Here is a 22,464-nt window from a genome sequence, read left to right on the forward strand (position 1 = left end):
AGTGAAGGAGAAATTAGACACTTTTTTTTTTTTTTCCCCTAGTCCTTAACTTGAGTAAGGGAACTGACAGAGGGTTAAGGACGAAAAGGCAAACAGTTATAGCTTCAGTATGGATATATGCATCAAATACAGGAATATATTAACATGGATATTGAGCTATATTCTTGTTGGCCGAGGATATTTCATTAAACCAAGAGGCTCCACTGCCCAGTTATACAAACGTCCCTCAGCGCCCTCCCCATCCCTCGAAAGAAGGATGGTGGATTGCAGGAGGACAGCTTAAGGCCACAGTCCACTGGGTTCACGTCAAGCAAGCCTGGGACCATAACAACAAACATTACACATTCGTTCTTTCGTACTCCTATGACTCTCAGGGAAAAAAAAAAAAATCGACTGCTGGAAGAGAGTACTGGAGTTATTATTATTATTATTATTATTATTATTATTTGACCTTGAGAGAGGTTATTAGCCTTATATGTTACTGATGCAGACCATACTAATATACGGCAGATAATTCACGACAAAAAGGGCAATACTAATGTGTCATTGGCAAAATAAGACACTGAGGAAGAAACGCTAGCAAGTCTCCTCTTCCAAGAGTATTACAACCTACAGTGACTTTACAAGTTAATGGAACTTGCGTCTCTCGGTGCCTCCTCCACAAAATTATAACGAAAATCGGATAATCTGGACGCCTGTTGGTTTAGTGGGCATAGGTGCTTCAATCAGATATGGCGCGTAAGGGTTCAAGTCCGAAGAATGGTTGGGGTTTAGTGATTAATACAAAACACCGCTCAATTATGGCGACTGTTCATTCTCGCCTTTAACCCCTTCAGTCCTGTGACGTATTCTGTAGTTTATTCTTCCCGTTTCCATACGATTTTATTCATTTTAGAGGACACTTTTTGAACTGGATGGATTACTCATAGCCTTACTGCCTTCGGTAATTGCAATCCTTCCAATGTTTAAGGGGCACGGTGGCTCAGAGGTAGAGCATCGAGCTCGAGGCCGGGGGGTCGTGAGTTCGAGCCTCTCCCGGGACTGCCGTGCCGGGAGTGGTAGCGCGCACCTGTAACCAAGCGGAGCTATAGGGCCATAGTTGCCTAGCTCGGGGATTAAATCCCTTCCAATGTTTGATAAAAATCGACTGGTGGTAGTAAAGATAATCTGAAAAAAAAGAAAAAAAAAAAAAGTATTGAAAGGGTTAATGTCTAGATTAAATGTCCCATCCCCAAGCCCTTACGCTTCTGGTGGGCCAAATAAGGATGGATGTTGGATGAACAGATTTAAAATGAAAGGATGGTTACAAATGACAGAGGAATAAAGGAGAGATGGATATGTTATTATTAAAAACTGAAAAATGTGAATGATGAGAGATCAACGGTGCAGTAAGAATGAATGTACTGTCCACGAAGGTTATAGTTGCTGATGCGGAAAATTTGATGGAGAGTCGAGGAATAGGAAGGCAGAAGGTGTTGGAAGTGACATATGCAGAAATTATAAAGTGTAGTGGAGGGAATGCAATGAAATGCATGCCGGTAATTATAAAAAGTCTGGATGGGTAGAGTTGTACCATTGGTGTCGGAAAAGCCTCTTTGTATCCTTTAATAAAAGTAAATGTGATCAAAGGAAGTACGAAATTTATCATGGAAAATTTTTGTCAAATATTGTAAGGTCTAGGAAAGAGTCACGGTTGAGGAATGACGTATACTACTGGTAGCAGCTGTTGGATGGTGAAAAGGGTAGTTTTCGATATGATAGCAGATGTTTGGATGAAATACTTGCAGTACGGTAGATTGTGAAGAAAGCTTGCTCAAATGAACTGGTTACTCATTATGGATCTGGTGAAAACCTGTGACAAGATGAAGAGGTAGGGATGATCGAAGGTGTTAGGTTTTTCCGATTATATGGTGTGGAAGGAAAGCTGCTGAATGTTGTAACGTTTTATGATGACACTACGACAGTTGGATATATATATATATATATATATATATATATATATATAAATAGAGAGAGAGAGAGAGAGAGAGAGAGAGAGAGAGAGAGAGAGAGAGAAGGTTATTATGGTAATTATAAAAAGAAAGCAAACAAGTGAAGATAGTGAGGGATGGTGAGTGATGAAACATTTCAAATCTTAAATATGCAAATGATGCAGCACTGCTCATCTGTTTATGAATTAATTGTGAGTGGAAATTCTGCACACTGGCTCAGTTTACAAATGTTTGTGAGCGACATTGAATATAAATGCAGATTAATGTAGTGATGGCTGATGAGAGTAGGCTACACACCGTGATGTGCTAGTAAATTAATAAGATTTGAAGATGAAAAGTTTATTATTATTACTATTATCATTATTATTATTATTATTATTGGAACGACATAAAGAGAGAAATTTGTAAAGGAAGTGGTGATTAGGGCAGCACACGGAGAAATGTGTTTGTTGCTGTGTAGGCATCACCGGAAACTGGGTTAACGGGTTGCAAGACGACTGAATGGATATAACATTGTGATGATTCGTTCAGGAACAAATAGTGCGAGACATAGCTGCTGTTGTAGTGGTTGTTCAAGGCTTATCTTGACGTGAACCCGGTGGAATCAGACTGAAGTTGTTTTTCTACAGTCCACCATCCGCCTTTCGGGGATGGGAAGGGAGCTGAGACACAGTATATCGCCAGTATGCAGTGTTGATTGAGAGCAGTGTAAATATATCTTACAAAATAAATGTGCGATGCGTACATGGGATAGGATAAAGAAATGCTGAGATCCGCGGAAGATGCAGTATCCTGGAGTAAAGAAGTCTATTGATTAATCATTTCAGTCCGATGACATTATAAATATATCCTTGCTACTTTCAATTTTTTTCAACTTTGGGATAAAAACCAGGTTAAAAGTGGGTTAATGGACGTTGTTACTGTCCCCATCACTACAACTGGCTTTTTCAGAGTCACTAAAAGATGGAACACTGAGAATGCAACGCCCGTGTCCAACATTTAACTTCACCCTGTCGCTTTGACCTTCGACTGACTTTTAAAAAAAGAATTACTTCATTTTGCCTGACCCTCAACACTTTCAGCAAGTTTCGCCCAAACCTGATCAAAACTGTTTAAGTTGACCGTGCTGTGTAATCCTGACTTTTCTCCCCAGCCCCTTGATTTTGACCTCTGACTGATAGTTCTCAAAATCAGATCCCTTCATCCTTGCCGTACCCTGGACGCTTCCTCCAAGATCGGTCAGTGTCGGGTAAAAGCCGTTTAAATTGATCTGGACTTATTGTAACCTTCATTCATTGTTCGCAGCCCTTCCACCAAGTTTGGGCTAAAGCACATCAAAACTATTTTAGTTACACAGTTCGCACACAGATACAAGAGTAGAAGTTTGACTCGCCCTGTTAACCTTGGCCTTACACTAATTGTTCTGAAATTGAAATTCCTTCGTTCTTGCCGTACCCTCAGTTCTTCCAACAAATGTGGTCTAAATTGGATGAAAATTGCCGAAGCTGACCTTCCTCAGTCAAACCTTGACCTAACCCTGCGATCTTTACCACTGACCTGTTGTTCCCATAAGCAGTAAGTCATCACCTTGGCTGACCTCAAACCCATCCCCAAGTTTGGTTAAAATCGATTACAAAGAAAACTGTTTGAGACCCCCCCCTCCTCTCCCTCTCTCTCTCTCTCTCGCTGTCTCTCTCTTTCTCATACACACAAGCTGAGAAAAGAAGCTTCTCATGGATTCAGCACACGGTAATTTAAAAATCGTCCGAAGGTGGTGTTAATTAATTCAACATCCAGGATTGTTTACAAGTTACCTAATGAAAAACAGTTTGAAAGCATTGAGTGTAAACAGTAATTCTTTTTATTGACACTACAGTCATCACGAGATATGTAACTCATTCAGTGACCGTTGCCGATTTGTTTCTTATATTTATCAAAGTAGGTCTAGTTGCTGATCATTGTTTCTCAAAGTCAGGTAAAATGGGTGCAACCTGTTTATTTTTTATCTTTATTTATTTATTTTGTGTGCCGCACTGACCTTGTTCTGCCGGCTTTGTTCCGTCCTTGACAGTAACCCGGATAATCAAATTTTCTTCCGAGTCGTCAGTATTTTTTTTTTTTTTTTTTTTTTCCGGAAGGACAAGAGACACGGGAAGATTTGGGACACTGTTCCTCCTGCATAACAAAATAGTTCGCAATATTTTTTTTTCTATTGTAACTAAGATCTATTTGTACATGAATAAGAGACACAAGGGGATGCTAGACCCTCCTTGTCTTTCCTGCGAACCCAAGATCACTGCTGCGACAGGGAGTTGATCAAAAGTCTGGAAATCAGGACCATTCATTTTGTTCTAAAGTAACTCACATTGGCTGTTTTTCATGGTTGCCCAGCGGTCATAGTGGTATATAGCAATGCATAGACTGGTACAACGCTGGAATGGTTGCAGTGCTAACCTATAAAGTATTTTTCATGAATGTGCGTACCACACAGCACACAGCAGCGTCCTACACACGTAGTTTAAGTAAGCCATAGTGTTGTTTTATGTACACTTCTCAACGTATAAATCAACAGGCATGTAGTGTAGTGCTTGAGAGTGTTTCAGTGACAGACGTAAACATTTACAGAAATTAAGTTCATTGGAAAGACTTCTTGAAATATTTACGAAAATAAGGGTATTACATTAGAAGTAACCAACTACCGAATTTCATTATATTACGTCCCTGAATTATTCTAACTAAGACTTACCTTTTAAGCCTAGTTTGAGCTGGGGAGAGAATTTTGTAAGAGTAGTCATGTAGTGACAGGTTAGGCTAATGCCTACAGTAATAGCGGATGAACGTTGCGCCATACTGGCTGGTGCAGGCGTGTGCACTCGGTCTATGTCGGCTGGACTCGAGTGTACTCGGCTGGTACTTTCGTGTGTATTAAAAACAGCCAATCAGACGTTCCTGAGCAGCAGGGACTTTTGAAACCAGCCAGTCACAACAGTCGTAAGTAAAACCAGCCAATCACCTTAAAGTATTTGTGGGTGACGCAGGGACGCCCAAGATTTGAAAGTCAGTCATAGTCATGGCCTCCGGTAGTGAAGAACATGTTGTTGATTTCCAAGCTTGTATCAGTTGTTGCAAGGATTACTGGCAGATTGTCAAGGACTACCACAGTAATAACGAAGCATCTATTGAACTACTAAGAAAACACGGGGTTTTGCCAAGTGAAGTACAGTGTAAAGAGTAATTTGCCCTACAAAGATCGGGAAGGTAGACATCAGTGGTAGGCCTACTGCGGCCGGTGGAGGAAAAGTCGGAAGAGTAAGGGGAAGATCCAGTGCAAATTCACCGTTTCCGATTATAAAGGAACAATTCTACACCCTTAAAGGTAGGTCAGGTCAAATTAGGTTAGGTTGTGTTGGATTAGGTTAGGTGGGTTGGGTTAGGTTAGCTTGGGTTGGGTTGGGTTAGGTTAGTTTAGGTTAGGTTGGGTTAGTATAATGCAAAATAGTGTGTTTTTAATTAATCTTGATTTGGGCGGATAAACCCACTTTCGGAATTCTTACTGAAATTTCCAAAGGGGGAATTTTCCCAAAAGAATGAAGATCAGAATTAAGTAAAACACTATTTTGCACTGGAACACAAACAAATTTTCATTAAAAAAAAAACGTTGGTCCTAAAAATGTACCAAAATAAGTTTGAAAGACCGTAAGAATGGCATTGTACCTGTGGAGTAAAAAGGCATTACACAAAGGTGAATGTGAAAAATGAGCACAAAACGATCATGGAAAAAGTTTGTTGAATATTGTACGTATTATACAGCGACAGAAAAGATAAACATTAAGGGGTTTGGTGAGTGAAGAACAGGGCTGTATCCGGTGTCATATGCACGAGTGACTTTTTGCTGGAAGTTACCGTTCCCTTCTCTGTTAAGCCTAAGTTAACCTAACCTAACCTTATCCTAGATCAACCTAACCTAAATAAACCTAAACTAAACTAATCTTAATTCACGAAATGACTAATTTCACAATCTGCCTGCAACATACATATACCGGTATATCTTTATATTTATCCATATATCTACCTATGGTTACATACAGGTCGATAAGACATCCATCTTCCTGACACATGTATTTCATACAGTGTTGTTGATAAATGGCACAAAAATTGAGATAACATGCGGATGCTTTCAAAATAGAAGCTAAACGGCCACTCGGCGCATGCGCACTGAGCGGAACGGTGACTTCCAGCATAAGTCACTCTGTGCATACGACACCGGCGTGGTAGGGACGATTGGGATCAAATCTGTTTCAGGTAATGGAGAAACCATGTGAGGACTGCAAGGGTTTACGATAAGTGGTTACTGAAAAAGCGTGATAAGGTAAAAGGAACATTACGGAACGTAGGCTTTTAAGTATATGCGGTGTAGGAGTACTAGTATAAGTTGTGTTTACTGCAGCGACCAGTTTGCACACGCTTGACATGGATGAACAAATCTGCTATACGCGTTCAGGCTGTGTTTTACGAGTCCTGAAAGACAACTGAGCCGCAGGACCAGGAATACCACTGTCGGGCACTGGAGAAGTGACTCCCTCCCCCCTTACACACACACACACACACACACACACACACACACACACACATGAAAAGATAGGACAAGTATGCCATTTCCAGTGGTGTTCGGTTTGGTAGGAATGGTTTGTTGTCATCGTTGATTAAGTCGCATCCAGTTTGAGTCTCAATTGGTAGGTGCAACTGGTCGTTGTTTTTTAGAGGAATAGTTTGTTGTTGTTATGGTCGATTGAGTAGCATCCAGTTGAGTCCAAATTGGTAGGTATAATTGATTTTTGTTGTAGTCGGTTTTAATCTGCCACAGAGCCAGGGGGGATCCTATGAGCACTCTGCCCGTCGACGGCCCTGGGATACTATTGTATCCGTAGCAGAATCAAATATTTCTCTTGTAAAACTATTTATTTCTCCTTTCAGGTGTTTGAAGGAGTTATAGTGACGATGATACGTTTTCTTTAATGTCTTACGTAATTGTTTTGAAAAATCCTTGACTGAGGAATTTTCTTGTGATCTGTTGGATTCTTTGAGTAAAGTTTTCCAAATTTGTACTTGCCTTTGCTACCCGTAGCTACACGTACGCTGGAACTCTAGGTATGTTTCCCGACAAATTTGGCTATGATACAGTTTCAAGCTTATAATAATCTCTATCATAGTGTTTTGTTGATATAACTTTGTTTTCTATTTTGATATTAATTTCCAAAAAGCTTGCTTGGCAGTGGTCGGTGTTTTCTTTATTTAATACTAGTGCTTCCAGATATATTTCTTTTGTCTTTGCATTCATTTCTCCATCATTGTTTAAGGATATTAGATCATCAATGAATCGTCTAGTTTTGTTAAATTTCTTTGCTACTGAATATTGAACATTTGACATTCGTTCCATCCACCTGAATTCATAACTATATAAGTATAGATTTTCCATGGATGGGGCTGGATCTGTTCCCATGGGTATTCCTATGCACTGTTTGAAGACCATATTTCCACAAGTAGAACAGCAGTTTTCTACCAGGTAATTTGTCATACCTATTATCTGATCCTCTGAGAACGTCAAGTTTTTGCCCCCCCCCCGCACACACACACACACACACACACACACACACACACACACACACACACACACACACACACATTGCTTAGTGCATGGATATTGGTATGACAGCTTTTGGAGTGTAGGATAATAAGTAATTGTTTTGTAGTGGTTATGGTTGTGATTAAGTCTGTATATGTTGTCGAGGTAATCTCAACAGTTTGCGATCATATAAGAGCACATGGAAGTACACAGGAGAATTGGTGGTGGCAAGTGCCACCAAGTCGACCGCCTCATCTCGATCAACTGGCATTGATCTGGCTGACAGATCTGATCTCGATCTCATCTCGGGGTCTCGTACCGTGCAGACGCTGCTCTCTCTCGGACTCCATTTTGTGGCCACTGCCGTTAGCCTGTCCGTTTGTCAGCCCGCCCACCATGGCTGATTTTTAGGTGAGACCTGCCATATTCCTCTAGCAGTCTATTTGCTGGATCTTCATCACATTCAATAGTTTGGGAATCACTTTCCCCATTTTTTCCCATTTATTCCATTAACGCCTGAATTGACACTTCACTGATCTTCGGTCCCGTTAGGCCCGTCCAGTAGATGCCCTGGTGAAAGCGACGCTGAACCCCGTGGCTATAAGTACGAGGGAGCCCCGTTAGGGGGTGGTTTAGCTGACGCCAGGGTGGGTTTTTCTCTGTTAGGAATTGGAATTCTGAGTGCTCCTTTGAACTTACAAGTGTTCACTCCCTTTAGAGGGGGGGGTAGGAGCTTAGGTTTACCAAGCCCAGAATTTTTTAGGTAGGATGGACCACCTTTAAGTTTATATACACTCCTTGCATAATGGGAAAAGTTAAGATCAACCACCAGTCCCCTCAGGACAGTGCAACCAAGCTAAAACTCCTTGAGTTAGTAGCTCCCTTCAACATCAAGATCAACGCTATCCACTCTTCCAGGGAAGCTATTATAGTGTCTACCCCCTCTGAATTTGACTCTGATGAACTAATCTCAGACAAATTAAAAACACCTCTAGAGCAACATGGATTTACAGCAGTTCTCCCTCCCGAAGTCAAGGCCAACGGAGAATTATCTGCTCCAAAATTGATGATATAATTTACTGCCATTCTGAAGAAGAAATAGCCACAGAAATTATGAGGAACAATACCTGGGCCAAGGTCATAAAGATAAAATTTGGCAAGAACAACCTTCTCAAAGTACAATATGACGACATCAAAATGGCTCAGAAGGCTCTGGAGGGCATCAAACTATATCACTTATGCATTAATAGTCAACAAATTGAGGCAGAAAAGTATGTCAACATCTCTCCCTGCTTTAAATGTTATGCTCTAGATTCACACAACACTAAAAACTGCCCCAAACCAAAAGACTTTAAAATATACTCGAGTGCTGCTCCACAGAGCATATCTTGAAAAACTGTACCTTTCCAAGAAAAAAATGTATAAATTGTGGAGAGCATCATCGCACTTTGGCCATCAAATGCCAGAAGAGAAAGGAAACAAAATGGCCATCCCCCAGGACTTCGCAACCCTCCCTGGCATCACCTATGCTCAGGCTACTCGCCAATCTAATCCCAACAGCTCCCCCCAAATCCATAACTACAGCTTTACCAGTACCCTGTATCAGAACACCAACATGTCTAAGTACATGGTGCTCATTATGAATGCTTATCTTACTGAACTTGCTAATACAGGCAGCTTCAATTCAACCTTTGAAGAAAGCTGTAAACTCAATAGTCCCCCTAATATATAACTGCCTTCTAACCCCCCCTCAGGAAAAATCATGCAAGCACTCCTACCATCAATAGCTACCAACCGTCTCACCCTCCCATCTGTAAACACTCTTGCTAACACCACTCCCTCACCTCCCCCTCCTCAACAAGCATCACTCACAACGATAGATACCACCTCTACAGCAAACGAGGACCACATCACAGTCCCCACACCCACATTACACCCTTTAGAATCGTTATCACTCCACACAACAGAATCCCTTACCTCAAACACCAACATGTTAGAGGGTGCTACCGCCGTAGACATCCAGGAAAATGATTCATCAGAATAAGAACTAGACTTCCTAGAAAAAGAAAAAAACGAAGCAGACAAACAGAGGTGATATTACTGCCATCCATATGGAAACCCAAGAAAATTTACATCAGAGAAATAACTAGAGGTTGCAAAGAGAACAAAGCCATGGTAAAAAAGCAACAAAAAACACTACAACAAGATGCAGCATTGGAGGAGATCAGAGCCATCTCTGAAAAATACAATAATATTCAAGACTTCATCAGAATGGCCAATAATGAGGAAGAGAAATTCCTCCTACACAGCCTAGAAAACCGTAACAAAACCACCCTACCTCACAATAATAGATCACAAAGATCCAAAAATGAAAATCCTGCAACATAATGTATTCAACTGGTCAGGTAGAAACCTAGACCTCATAAAAACCTACAGAACCATTGATCCTGACATAATACTAATAAACAGCCATGGAATTTCAGCACACTCTACACTAAAAATCCCAGGATACACCACCCACAAAAGAAACTCATATAACCGACCAATGGATGGCTCAGCTATAGCCATAAAGAACAACATAACTCACAAAATACTAGACCATTTAATTTCAGACATGATTGCTGCAGAAATTCCAACACACCGGTAAAATCATAATAGCCACTGTTTATCTTCCTTCCAGCCGGCTTTATTTACCTACCCCAGTTTTCCTTAATCTTTTTAAAAGAAACATTCCTGTTTACCTAATAGGGGATCTAAATGCAAAACACCATCTTCTGGGTAATAGAAACACAAACATCGTAGGTACACAACTTGCTAGACTCATTTCAGACACCACATTGAAACACTTAGGCCCTCATTTTCCCGCTTTTCATTCCCACAGCTCTAGCACTACCCCAGACATAGCACTAAGTGATCATAACACATACCATAACAGACTCTTCACACCTGGCCCCCTCACTACTAGTGACCGTACCCCAGTAATATCCACCATCTCTACTACACCCATTCATGTTCCAGCCCAACCTAGACCTAACTTTGCCCTGGTAAATTGGGAAAGATTCAAAGAAGAATTATATACGTCATTTTTAAACTTCCCTAATGTAAACAAACGTACACTAGAAGAAACAGACCTGGCTCTAGACAACTGGTATTCAAAAATTCACATGGCTGTACACATTAACATCCCCACTACCACTTAGAGACCAACCACACCCCAGACTCAGCAGGGAGACACAAAACATAATTAACCAGTTCAGTGCCCTCAGAACACACTCCCAAACACACGGATGGACACCAGCACACTACAGTCGATACAAATCACTCCAGACACTACTCCATACCACTCTCATCACAGAACAAAACACACATTGGGCCAACGTCATCAACAATACAGCCAACACTTATAAAGATCCCTCTACATTTTGGAGAAAAATCAAAGCTCTCTCTGGCAACCATAATCCTGACCCTCACTATATTCTAGACTCAAACGGTTCCAGACAACACTTCCCCCATGGAAAAGAGGCTGTACACAGACAATACTGGGAATCTATATTCCAGAGGAAAAACAAGGACCAAGATCATGACATACAAGACCTCAATATCAGAGAATCCTCAACACTAATCTTGACAGGCTATCACCCTGTCATATTGCTGACCCTTCCAGACTAGACTCAGAAACCATATCCACCACCCCTATTACTGAAGCAGAAATTACCGCAATCATTAGTCAAATGAAAAAGACATGCCCAGGAGAAACTGGTTTTAATAAAACAATTCTGACTAATCTACCCAGTATTGCTAAAATTAAACTAGCCCAAATCTTCAACGCCGCCGTTTCTGCAGGCTATTTTCCGATAAATTTAAAAGTGCCACCCTGAAACTTATACCTAAAAAGAAAAATAACCCCCATCAGGTCGTAAATTGTAGACCAATATCACTATTAGAAGTTCCCGGTAAATTTCTCGAGAATATTATTAACAAAAGACTTAGATCTCACGTAGAATACAATAACCTCTACCATGAACATCAATATGGTTTTAGATTTAATAGAGGTACAACTCATGCAGTTGCCATCGCCACCGAACACATACCGTATCAGTCTATAAAGCAAACAAAGGCCAATGCCAAGTAGTTCGTAGGGACATTTCTAAAGCCTTTGACAGGGTATGGCATCTTGGGCTAAAATATAAAATACTTAGACTCAGTCCTCCACCAACCACAGAAAAACTACTTTGCGACTTCCTTGATGATAGGAAAGCAAAAATTAAAATAAACAACCATTTAGGCCCTACCTTCAACCTAAATTGTAGAGTTCCTCAAGGAAGTGTATTATCCCCAACCTTATTCACTATTTACACAAACGATACCCCTCCATCAACACACGGCATCAATATCAGCTTTGCCGATGATATCACAGAAATCACACACTACCCAGGCCCATCCAGAAACATAATGAATATTAGAACAAAAAACGAGGCAGAAAAAATCAATACACATGAAGCCCAATGGAAAATCCGGACCAATATTAATAAATTTACCGTAATACAACTAGGAAATACCAAAAAAGAACCCCTCACTATTAACGAAGAAATCACGGAATTTAAGGAAGAAGGTAAAATGTTAGGCTTCAAATTCAGCTGTAGAGGGTACCTTTCCAGTACAAAAGACAGAGAACAAAAGGCATTAGGAGCCCTTGGTCGCTTATATCGATTCAAAGACATGCCAACTAAAATTAAAGTACACCTCGTGAAAGCATTAGTACTGCCAATACTAGAATATCCCCCCATACCTACACATACACTTAGCAAAAACCAACTAAAATAGTTACAGGTAGTCCAAAACAAGGCCCTTAGATTCGCCACAAACCAATACTATCCCTATACACTCAACACCGAGCAAGTACATCAAACTACCAAAACTTTACCCCTAAACATTAGACTTCATAAACAAGCTAAGAAAATCCGGGGGGGGGGGGGGATGAAACCTATAGCAGTAATATTTACAATTTGTTGAGAAATAACATCGAAGAAAACAACTTTAATTTTCACAGATGGTTCCCTAGCAGTCTATCCGTAATAACAAGGGACCCACACCCCATATATTACGACTAAAAATAGTCTAGTCTATCTGTAATAACAAGGGACCCTCTCCCCATATATTAAGACTTAAAATCACTAAGTAGTCCACCACCCTAACCTAGATACCCAAACTATACCCTTATCTACCCAACCTCAACTATAATTGACAAGTGACTCACCGATTTTTACCCATACTACTCAATCTCCTAAGACGATAAACCACCTAATAACGACCTAAACCCAAACAACCCAACCAAACCCTCACCTAGCTAGCTAGTTCAACTCACACACACACACACACACACACACACACACACACACACACACACACACACACACACACACACACACACACACACACACACACACACACACACACACACACACACTCACACACTATAGGTTTATATATGTATACGTAGGTATACATATGTATGCCAAAATAACACCATAATCAAACAAAACAGAAGCATGGTGGTTAGCCCACCAGCTGTCTACTCCCCCTTCCTTCCTCTTTCTTATTATTCCTTCCCTCTGCTCTCTTCTTTCCCCCATCTTCCTGAGAAAAAAAAAAAAAGACTGCCGGAGGTGCCTACTTACAGTGTTTTATTGTCAGTGATTGTCAGATGTTTGAGTACAGTAAGTGTTTCAGTATCAGGGATGGAGTGAGGCAAGGCTGTGTTATGTTCCCATGGTTTATATAATATGTATACAGATAGATACATAGATAAATAGGTAATTTATTTATGTGTATACAGTATATAAATAGTGAATAAATAGTGTTCAGAGAGGTTCAAACAAGAGTTGAAATGTTAAGGGATGATGATATATTAAATATTTTTGATGTACGCAACTGATGCAGTGTTACTCGCTAACTATGAATGGCAACTTAGCCTGGTTCAGAACTTTGCAAATGTATCTAAGAGTCTGTACACACTCAGTTTTGATTGGCAGCCTAACTGAGCGAAGTGGCTCCAACACCCTGTTTTGGGTGTGTGCAGGTGAAGTGAGTTGTAACCTGTCTGTGCGAACAGACGTGATGTGCACAACTTGATGTTCCAGTTTGCTACATATCCTACGGTTTCATATATTTTTCTTTGCTGTTTAAAACCACAGTCACTTAATGCACAGAAGATGAGCTCTTCACCAGAGAGTGGAAACGTCATATTGCCGCCGCCTTATACTAAACAGAAAATATGCCATTCTTGAAAGACCAGTGTAGAGACACATCCAGACTGTGCAAACCACATTGCGCAGCTGGACTAATAGGTAAAGCTGCGAATGTGTATGAAGTGTGAAATGATGGTTGTTGACAGAGGCAGTGACATGATGCGATGTAGTGGGAAATATTGAGATTTAAAGTAGTGCTTGATTTTCAGTGTCTTGATGCACTGATGGGCAGAAGTTAGAAAGGGAAGTGGAAAATAGCGGGAGGAAAGGTAACCCTTGTGAGATGTAAGACACGACACTCAGTACAAGGGTTGCACCAATATAGTACAGCATGAGGCTGTCGTAATATTTTACTGCTCATTCAACCCGCTCATGATCGAGACAACTCCAGTTTTCTATTCCAGTTAAAGCTACATTATTTTATTCAAGCGAAAATTACCATCTTATGATAAGGAGAACTGTAGGAGTCTATTACAGCAATAGGCAACTAATTTCATTCTCTGACAGTGAGTCATAGGAGCTTTAGTGTTGAACAGTATTCACATTCGGGGACAAAAGTTCGGTAAATGTTTCACCTTTTCTTTCATATCTTCCTCTCCTGGCTAATATTCCTAAGCTGGGAGTGGCGTGGTATGCTCTCTGCCCATACATGATTTTCCCAGACATGGTGCGTCAGGGAGAATCTTAAGGGACATATCTTTACTTACTGCATGAAGTAAACGCAGTGGAAATATAGACGAGCTTTTCCCCCTGACTACGTACACGGCCAAGGCATGAGTTATGAAAGGTCTAGAGTAGAAATAACTATGAGCTGTGTCGATAGGATAGGGTAAGAAATTGTGAGACCTGATGGATGTTCTTTGGTAAAACATATACATCAAAGTCAGGAGAGAGAGAGAGAGATGGAAGTGGGTGGATGAGATATACGTGGGGACTGACATGACAAGGAATGCACAACTCATGTCACTTGGCAGTCAGAGGGATGTCTCTGTCTTACACTTGTTTCGAGAGGTACTTTATCAGGCGTTAGTGTGTACATGGTTTTGCTTATAAGATGAAGTTGCGAGAACTGAGGTGTGGCCGAGTTTTTTTTTTTTTTTTTTTTTTTTTTTTAATGCGAGGAAGAAGGAACCAAAGGCCATGAGGGACTCCGATGATAGCGAGGGACTCCGATGATAGTTTTCGACTTTTCTTCACCCTAGGTTTTTCCCAGCCCTTGGTTTACACTGGGAGCAAGATGATGACGATGATGATGGTGATGGTGATGACTGTGATGATGATATTAAGTCGTAATCTCGTTGCCACGTAGGAGACTTCGTAGCATTTCTTCCTTTGCCATTTATTCATCAGCATCATAGTTGAAAATCTTAACCTTCTCATGGTGGCATCTTCTCCAGTGTTTTATTGAGGCCAACGCGGTCAGTTTTACCTGGCTCAGTAGCTGTAAGAGCCGGAGGATGTCAAGGTGTAGTAGGAAGAATAATTCGGCAAGGAAGAGGTGTTATGAACTCTGTGAAGCAAAATACGTGCCAAGGAAAACAAATGTGACGCGCAAAGGAGGGTACAAAGCCACACAGGTTAGATCTTGTTTTAAGTAACTTGTAAGATTTCGTAAAGCCATTTCGTCAGCGGTTTATTTTCTGCCTTTTGCAGTTGAGTATTCACACCCGCGCTCGTGAAGAGAGAGGGATGTTGTTTTACTCAACATTGTGTGTGTGTGTGTGTGTGTGTGTGTGTGTGTGTGTGTGTGTGTGTGTGTGTGTGTGTGTGTGAAGAAAACATTTCTGAGTTTTAATCCAATTTCAGTCACACTTGGTGGAAGGGTTGAAGGTTGGCCAAAAGGTTTACCTTTTCAACAATAGGCCAAAGGTCAAGGTCACATGGAAAGGTCAACTTAAACAGGTTTTATCTGATACAGGCCAATTTGGGGAGGTGGGTGTAAGGTAAGGTAAGGATGAAATGATTCGATTTTTAGGAAAATCACTCGAAGGCTAGAATCACAGGGCAAGATCAGATGTCAGGATCACATGGCACGGTTAACACAGTTTTTGTTCGATTTAGGCCAAACTTGGTGAAATGATTGAAGGTAAGGCAAGGGCGAAGGAATCCGATTTTAAGAACTATCAGCGGTCAGGTTCACAGGGTAAGGTCAGCACAAACAGTTCTGATCCTATATAGGCCCAACTTGATGGAAAGCTTAAGGGTAAGGCGAGGACAATAGGATTCGATTGTAAGAATTCTCACTTAAAGGACAGGAGTACAGAGCAAGGTAAAGAGTCTGGGTTACATGGTACTGTCAGCTTGAAAAGCTTTGATCCGATTTAGAGTAAAGTTGATGGAAGGCTTGAGGGTAAGACAAGGACGGAGGGATTCGATTTTAAGAACAATAGGTCAGAGTCACAGGGTCAAATATTCGGCCCTTAAATAGTAATTATGTCGGGTGCGGATGTTGCATTCCCTCCCTGAGTGCTCCTTCCTGTCTCTTCTTTGTTATTTATATCGTTTTAACACTGACAGTTTGCGTCAGTAACCAATAAGAGGATATTGAGGCCTGTAAACAAAACTCACCCTTGCAAGTATGGGTTATGTTTACTGTCACTGATGATCACGTCGGGGTCATTCACCCGGCCAGGATTGCGAGGTTTAATGTACAGAATAAATACAAAAATGATATGTGTTGCAAAATCTCCAAAAGCAGGTGTAGTACGTTCCTTGGCATGTAAGTTGGCAGCAGGTATTTTGTTTTTTTCCAGTAGCTATATGGTTAACACTCAGGCTTTTATGAATCATTTGGCTGAATAAAATCGTTTAGGGTTAGCTGGAGGGCAGTGCTACAGTTGCTTCCTCCATGACAGGGTTAATGGTGACGGTATCAACACTCGGGTGACTCGCTGAATAAAACCTCTGGGGTTACCTAGAATAATTACTAGACAGAACACCAATATGAGAGGGTTAATGCTGCCACTAGCCTGTCAGTGAAAAGGTTGTACAAGAGATGAAAGCGATTACTGAGGCTTTAATACAGGTCGTTTGTGAACAGCTGTAGTTGCACAAAACGAAGCATATTTATGGCCTCCTATAACCATTCGTATTTGTTTCATTACCTAGTTGGCATGATCTCACTTGTCAGATGAGTTTAGCACGACTACATCGGTTGTATCTGAAAGATGTCATTTGAAAATTTACCGGGTCGAGGGAGAGCCGTATCTTCTTGGCTCAGAGGAACCTCCTAGCATTTCCTCCATAGCGATTTATGTTGCAGATGACTTAATAACCCTGTATGTTATTGATATATTTTTGATAACGACATAATTCTGGTTGGTAGCATGCAATAGGATATCATAGTGTAAAATGCAGAATCGGTTGGAAAAAGTGTCACAGTGCCTTGTTTCAAAAAGAATACGGCCCTATAAATGACGTGGTGTTACTATCGCGCCAAGTAAACGGGGAAAAATAAGCTTATAAGAATGAAACGTTGATAGGCGATATATTACGTTTATTTTTCATGAAACATAATAAATTAGTAACTTCTTGGTGTTCTCCTTGGATGCACACTGTGAGGGAAACACTTCCGAGGTTAGTATGTGGCGGAGTATGTGGAGTGGTGAGTGGAGCGAGTTATGTGTTGAGTGGAGTGAGGCGAGTGGAGTGTGAAGTGGAGGAAAGGAGTGTAGGACAGGGAAGGGGACGGGAGGGAAGGGAGGAGGGGAGGGGGCTGTAGCGGCTGCGCGGGACATTGATCGCGGTGAGGGCGGCGCGAGGAGTCAGTCGTCAGTAGACCGTGGTAGCCCTCCCTCATGCCCTCCTTCCCTTAACCCGCTAGTGGTCCCGTCACGCCCGCTAGTCCGCCCGCACGCCCACGCTGCCCACACTCTCGCTGCCCGCCCCTCCAGGTAAGACCATGGGGGCGTGGGACCGTGCCCTCTCCCCAACATGGTAGCCAGAGAGAGCCAAGTCTCACTTTCTTCGTCCCATCTTCCCCCCTGTGTGCCTGTCGACTTGTTCCTGCGCAGTGTTGGCTTGTACCCGCGCCTGGGAGCCTCTACGTGCCTCCGCTTCTCCTCCGCCTCCCTCCAACACTCCTCCAACACCACTCCATCAACGAAACTGGTATGGAGTTTAGTGGATGCCTGTGTATGTGTGTTTGTCCGCGTGCCTGCTTGCCTGCCTGCCCCCCACTGCCCTGCGCACACCAGCCATGTCTCCTGCCTACCCTTCACTCTCTTTAAACCATCCCATCATCTGTACTGTTGGCAGGGCAATCTCTACACCAGTTCTACCCCTCAAACTGTTGTAATATAGCCTTCCTTTTGTGGTTTATATGAGACGACAGTATTATCATTTTACCTTTTTCTTTTACCCCAATTGACCTTGCATGTAGGACGGAGGTAAACATCCTTTTTCAGCACATTACTTAGTGGGTTACAGAATTTTTAAAATGTTTTTAGAAACGGTAGATAAAACAAATCGATAGTGAAATAATAGTAATTCTGGTTGGTGTTATGTACAGTAATAATTTATTACCGAATTATTAAGGATTATAGCAGTCACAGTAACGTTGGCAGTTAATATAACTTGGTGAGTGGGGACATAAGCGTTTAATAATCAGTCTCTGTACGGGTTGTCAGTTCAGATGGGTTACATCTCAGTGGCAGGAACAGATTAAAGCGAGAGGTAATCATGTAAGCATATTATTAACATCTGGTAGAGTGAGAGGTTGTAGGTTTGCCACCGGAGCATATTTAACACCCTCAGCCAAAGACAGTACATATATTATTGCCACTGATGGACGATTTTATTCAGCCTAAGGGAGCACCCCTTAGTGAAGTGGGTAATGAAGGTTTTTTTCAAACGCCTCCGATTCGGAAGTCTGTCCCAAGCTAAACGATGCCCAGAGGCAGCACGAAGGTAGTAAAGACGTTATCAGCCTGAAGGATTTAGTACTTAAGTTGGCTTCAAGAATAACCATTCCATTAAGCTCACTTTCCAAGCTACGCGAGAGGCAGGTGTGGATGGATTGTATTTCAAGAGTTACCGTAATTTGGTTTGACAGTGAAAGGACGCCGAATCTTAAATGACTGGGGGAGACCTAAGTCAGTACCGAACCACTTCATTGTGATGTATATATCAATATATTGCCGCCACCAAAAGATTTGATTCAGCTTAGGGGTTTTCGAAGTGGAGGGATTTGATGTAGCCTTCACTTTTAATGTGAGATCCATCCTAAGCTGAATTAAATCGTTAGGTAGCAGCGAAAATAAACTTGTTCCGTATGTCACCGTCTCCTAAGCTTTTGTAGCATTTTCGAAACTTCGCCGTAACCATGCGTAATGCTGATAGGTAAATACATGATCAGCCAGTAATACTGTAGGTTTTAGGCCAGGTTAGCATTTTGAGTTGCTTTTCTTTCTTCACGTTACTTTTTCTATTTCAATTTATCGTACAGTTTAATGGTGAGGTGTAACGAGATAAACACTCGAATACTGTACAGGTCATGACGAAGTGCAATGGAAATGACGTAGAGCAGTAATATTATCTTCTGTCATTGAGCTACGTGAAATTGCAGCAAAAAGATGAAATTTTCCGCTAAGCTGAGTTGATTGAGCCTTTCGAAGCTTCACTGGTATTATATCTAAGGGTGGTAGATAAAAAGAAGACCTAAGTGAGCAGTAATAATAAAGGTTTAGGTCAGGTCCAGCGGGAAGGGAAAGATATGGGGTCGCTGTTGGGAAGATAAATGTGGTAGTCATTTTATAGCCTAATATCGTTTTCGGCGCGGCCAGCTGGAGCCAGTGATTCGTGAGGCTCCGGTTTATGGCTCGATTTTTCCTCCAGCATCTTCAGTAGTGAGGCATGATATCAAGACAGGGAGTTTGTGATATACACTACCATAACAGGATTTTAGCTGTGTACAGTCTGATTCCTTTTACGTTTCTGGGGTTCCAAACAAGTGAAGGGAGATAGTTCTTTCAATTCTCTGGAAACATGCTGGTTATAGCACATTTGTTCTAACCTGACAGAGATCCCTAATCCCTTTCAGCTCAGTTGATAGCAGTGTGGTCAGTTTGAAGTTGTTTTGACTAGTAACCAAGGAGACGTATGCCTATCTTATAACCGGGTCTCGTTGAAGGTGATGCAGATGCGACCAAGAATCAAAGTTATGGACGTGGCTAAGATCCATCAGATAAAAACAAACCCACTACCGGTATAATTTATTCGAATCTCATTAGGTGTTGACAGCTCGAGACTGTAAAGGAACTACTGTAATGATCATGTATTTCAAATTTTAATCACTACCGTCAGACGATTGAATTCAACATCGGAGACCTCTCGTACTGTACACGTTAATGAGGGGTATGTTTAACCACTTCAGCTCGAAATGTTTTTCCATAGTTTCATAAAATGTTGGGATAGCAAGAGTAATAAATGGAATGCCATCGTTGTGAAGGAGTTGAGAATTACCTGTGCGTTTATTGTATTTTGTGCAGGCATTTTTTTTTTTTATTGTCAACCTAGCAACAATGCCACACATGAGATTCGGCATGAGATAGAAATCTTCCTGTATATCTTAGGTCCACTCCGCTTTCAGGTAATTTGTTTACCTCTCAACCGACAGCTAATTTGGAGAGGTATGGGGCTCACTTAAGGACAATATGGTAACCGTTCTAATAATGTTAATGTTTAGTTCGTAGTGGTAGGTGGGGGCGCTCACCATCCACTAGATGTAGTGCTGCTCTCTGGTGGCTGCCCTTTCCTTTCTCCCTTCCTTCTTTCCTTCCTTCCTCGTCTGTCTTTCCTTCCTTCATTCTTTCCTCTTCCTTTTATCTACGAGTGACTCTACACTGAGTGGCAAGCCAAATTGTTTCCTGTACACCAGGAAGCCATTTACTACGGTGGGTGGTAACCATATAACCAGACTATGGCGCCTGGTGGTTTAATGGGTAATTAAGGCGCTCCAACCGGATTGAGCCTGAGTTGGTTTATATCCGAGGGATGGTTGGGGTTATTGCTCACGTACTGCCAACTCAAGGATGAGTGAGGCTGGTCACTCTCATCTTAAATGTCAGGACCAACTTGCCTAGTCCCCGTCCTCCTATGCACCACATGGGACAACACAGGATTAGTGCGTCCACACGTGTACACGAACATGTGTTGACAGCACAGCTGGCAACATGTTTGGGTACCTGTATGCAGCAGTATTGGAACAGATGTATGCAAACATGTTACAGTGCAGCTTCATACATACAGGCAGCTGAGGTGATAGGATGTGTCCATACGAGGCAGCCGAGACTTCATCATGATGTTGCCAACATGATCTGGACGCCGCTGTTTCCAGCATGTTTGCATCTTGTTCGTTATTGTGTTTTTACATGTTTCCAGCACTTGTTCCAGTACACGTGTAGACGCCCACTTAGATGATGTATGTATGTATGTTTATATGCTTAGTTCGTGCGCTTGCCTTTATCATCGCTATAAGTGGCTGTAGAAGTGGAAAATGAGGAGGGAGGTTTGGTTGGTTAACGTGGTAAGGAAGAGGCAGCGACTAAGGAAGCGGCCAGTTCAGTGTCATGAAATTATTATGGTGCTTAAATGTCTGAAAGGGGAGATATACTACGATTGATGTTTGCTTTACCCGGTATATGCCTATGTCTCCGTTCGGCAGTCTCGAAATCGTCCTCCTCAAGGGTGGGAGAGACTTGTTAGCATACCGGGTAACTTAGCCAAATGCTGGACGGAGATACGTGATGGTCGTACATATTTATTTTATTGTATTTTTTCAGAAGTGCAAGTCTAGGTTACATTGTACTGTTCTTAATTACAAGGACGTATTTACAAAGGCATCTAGCAGTTTTTACTGTAAACAAGTCTCCACAGTAGTTATTTTCGTAGATCGCTTTGTTTTCCTTTTTTTCTCTTAAACAATCACTCTTAGTTTACTGTGAAGTGTTTAGTTTGATATGAGTGAAGACAAACATATGTAAGCAGTCTTATACACAACCTAGGATTAGGAAAGTTTATGAATACGGGTCCTGGACTGTAGGATAGAGGGTTGCATTTGGTGGCTAAACGTTCCTGGCGTGGAATGTTGAGGAGGAGGGGAAGGGGGAAGAATTATGAGAGAGAGAGAGATTGTTAGTAGTTGGAATGATTGTCAAAAAGTTCTTGAGTTGTAATAACTTGAGAATAGAGGCTGTTTCCAGGGAAGAAGAAGTACTGGGATCAGAGCTAGTAAGATAAACAAGAGGTGTCATAGTTGCAGTATTAAGGACGAGTAGTGTACGGGACAACAGTGAAGTAGTGGTATAGGTGAGGTATTTTGTGTGGTGGTCCCACATGATGAAATGTGGGATTGAACCTTAGGCAACAGAATCCTTGCCGCCCAGGTGAAGCGGCGAGGGAAACAGTCACAAAGGCTTACTTTATCCCCGGAAGAGAGAAATTACCTTTTTCCATTTATATTCGAAATGTTAAAAAGCTGTAGCAAGTACGCCAATAAGTGTTCCAGCAATTAGATTCCAGGATATATTGAATAGGCATTGGAGTTCCAGGTCAACTCTGCGAAAAGGAGAAATGGCTTGACGTTTAAAGGAAGTTTGAGTCA

At 41.6% G+C, this 22,464-nt stretch overlaps 1 protein-coding gene across 1 annotated transcript in view; it reads left to right on the forward strand.

Annotated features, from left to right (window-relative positions):
* The first annotated feature begins 17,862 nt into the window (after window positions 1-17,862).
* LOC145411804 (regulator of G-protein signaling 7-like) overlaps window positions 17,863-22,464 on the forward strand; it is a 344,883-nt gene continuing 340,281 nt past the window's right edge. Inside the window, exon 1 of the mRNA XM_080281748.1 lies at window positions 17,863-17,972. The gene's annotated coding sequence lies outside the window, so the exon portion shown is untranslated. The remainder of the gene's footprint in view (window positions 17,973-22,464) is intronic.

The sequence above is a fragment of the Coenobita brevimanus genome, chromosome 91 (genome assembly GCF_032717465.1).
Source record: "Coenobita brevimanus isolate Jiangsu-jjx chromosome 91, ASM3271746v2, whole genome shotgun sequence".
NCBI classification, from domain to species: Eukaryota; Metazoa; Arthropoda; class Malacostraca; order Decapoda; family Coenobitidae; genus Coenobita; species Coenobita brevimanus.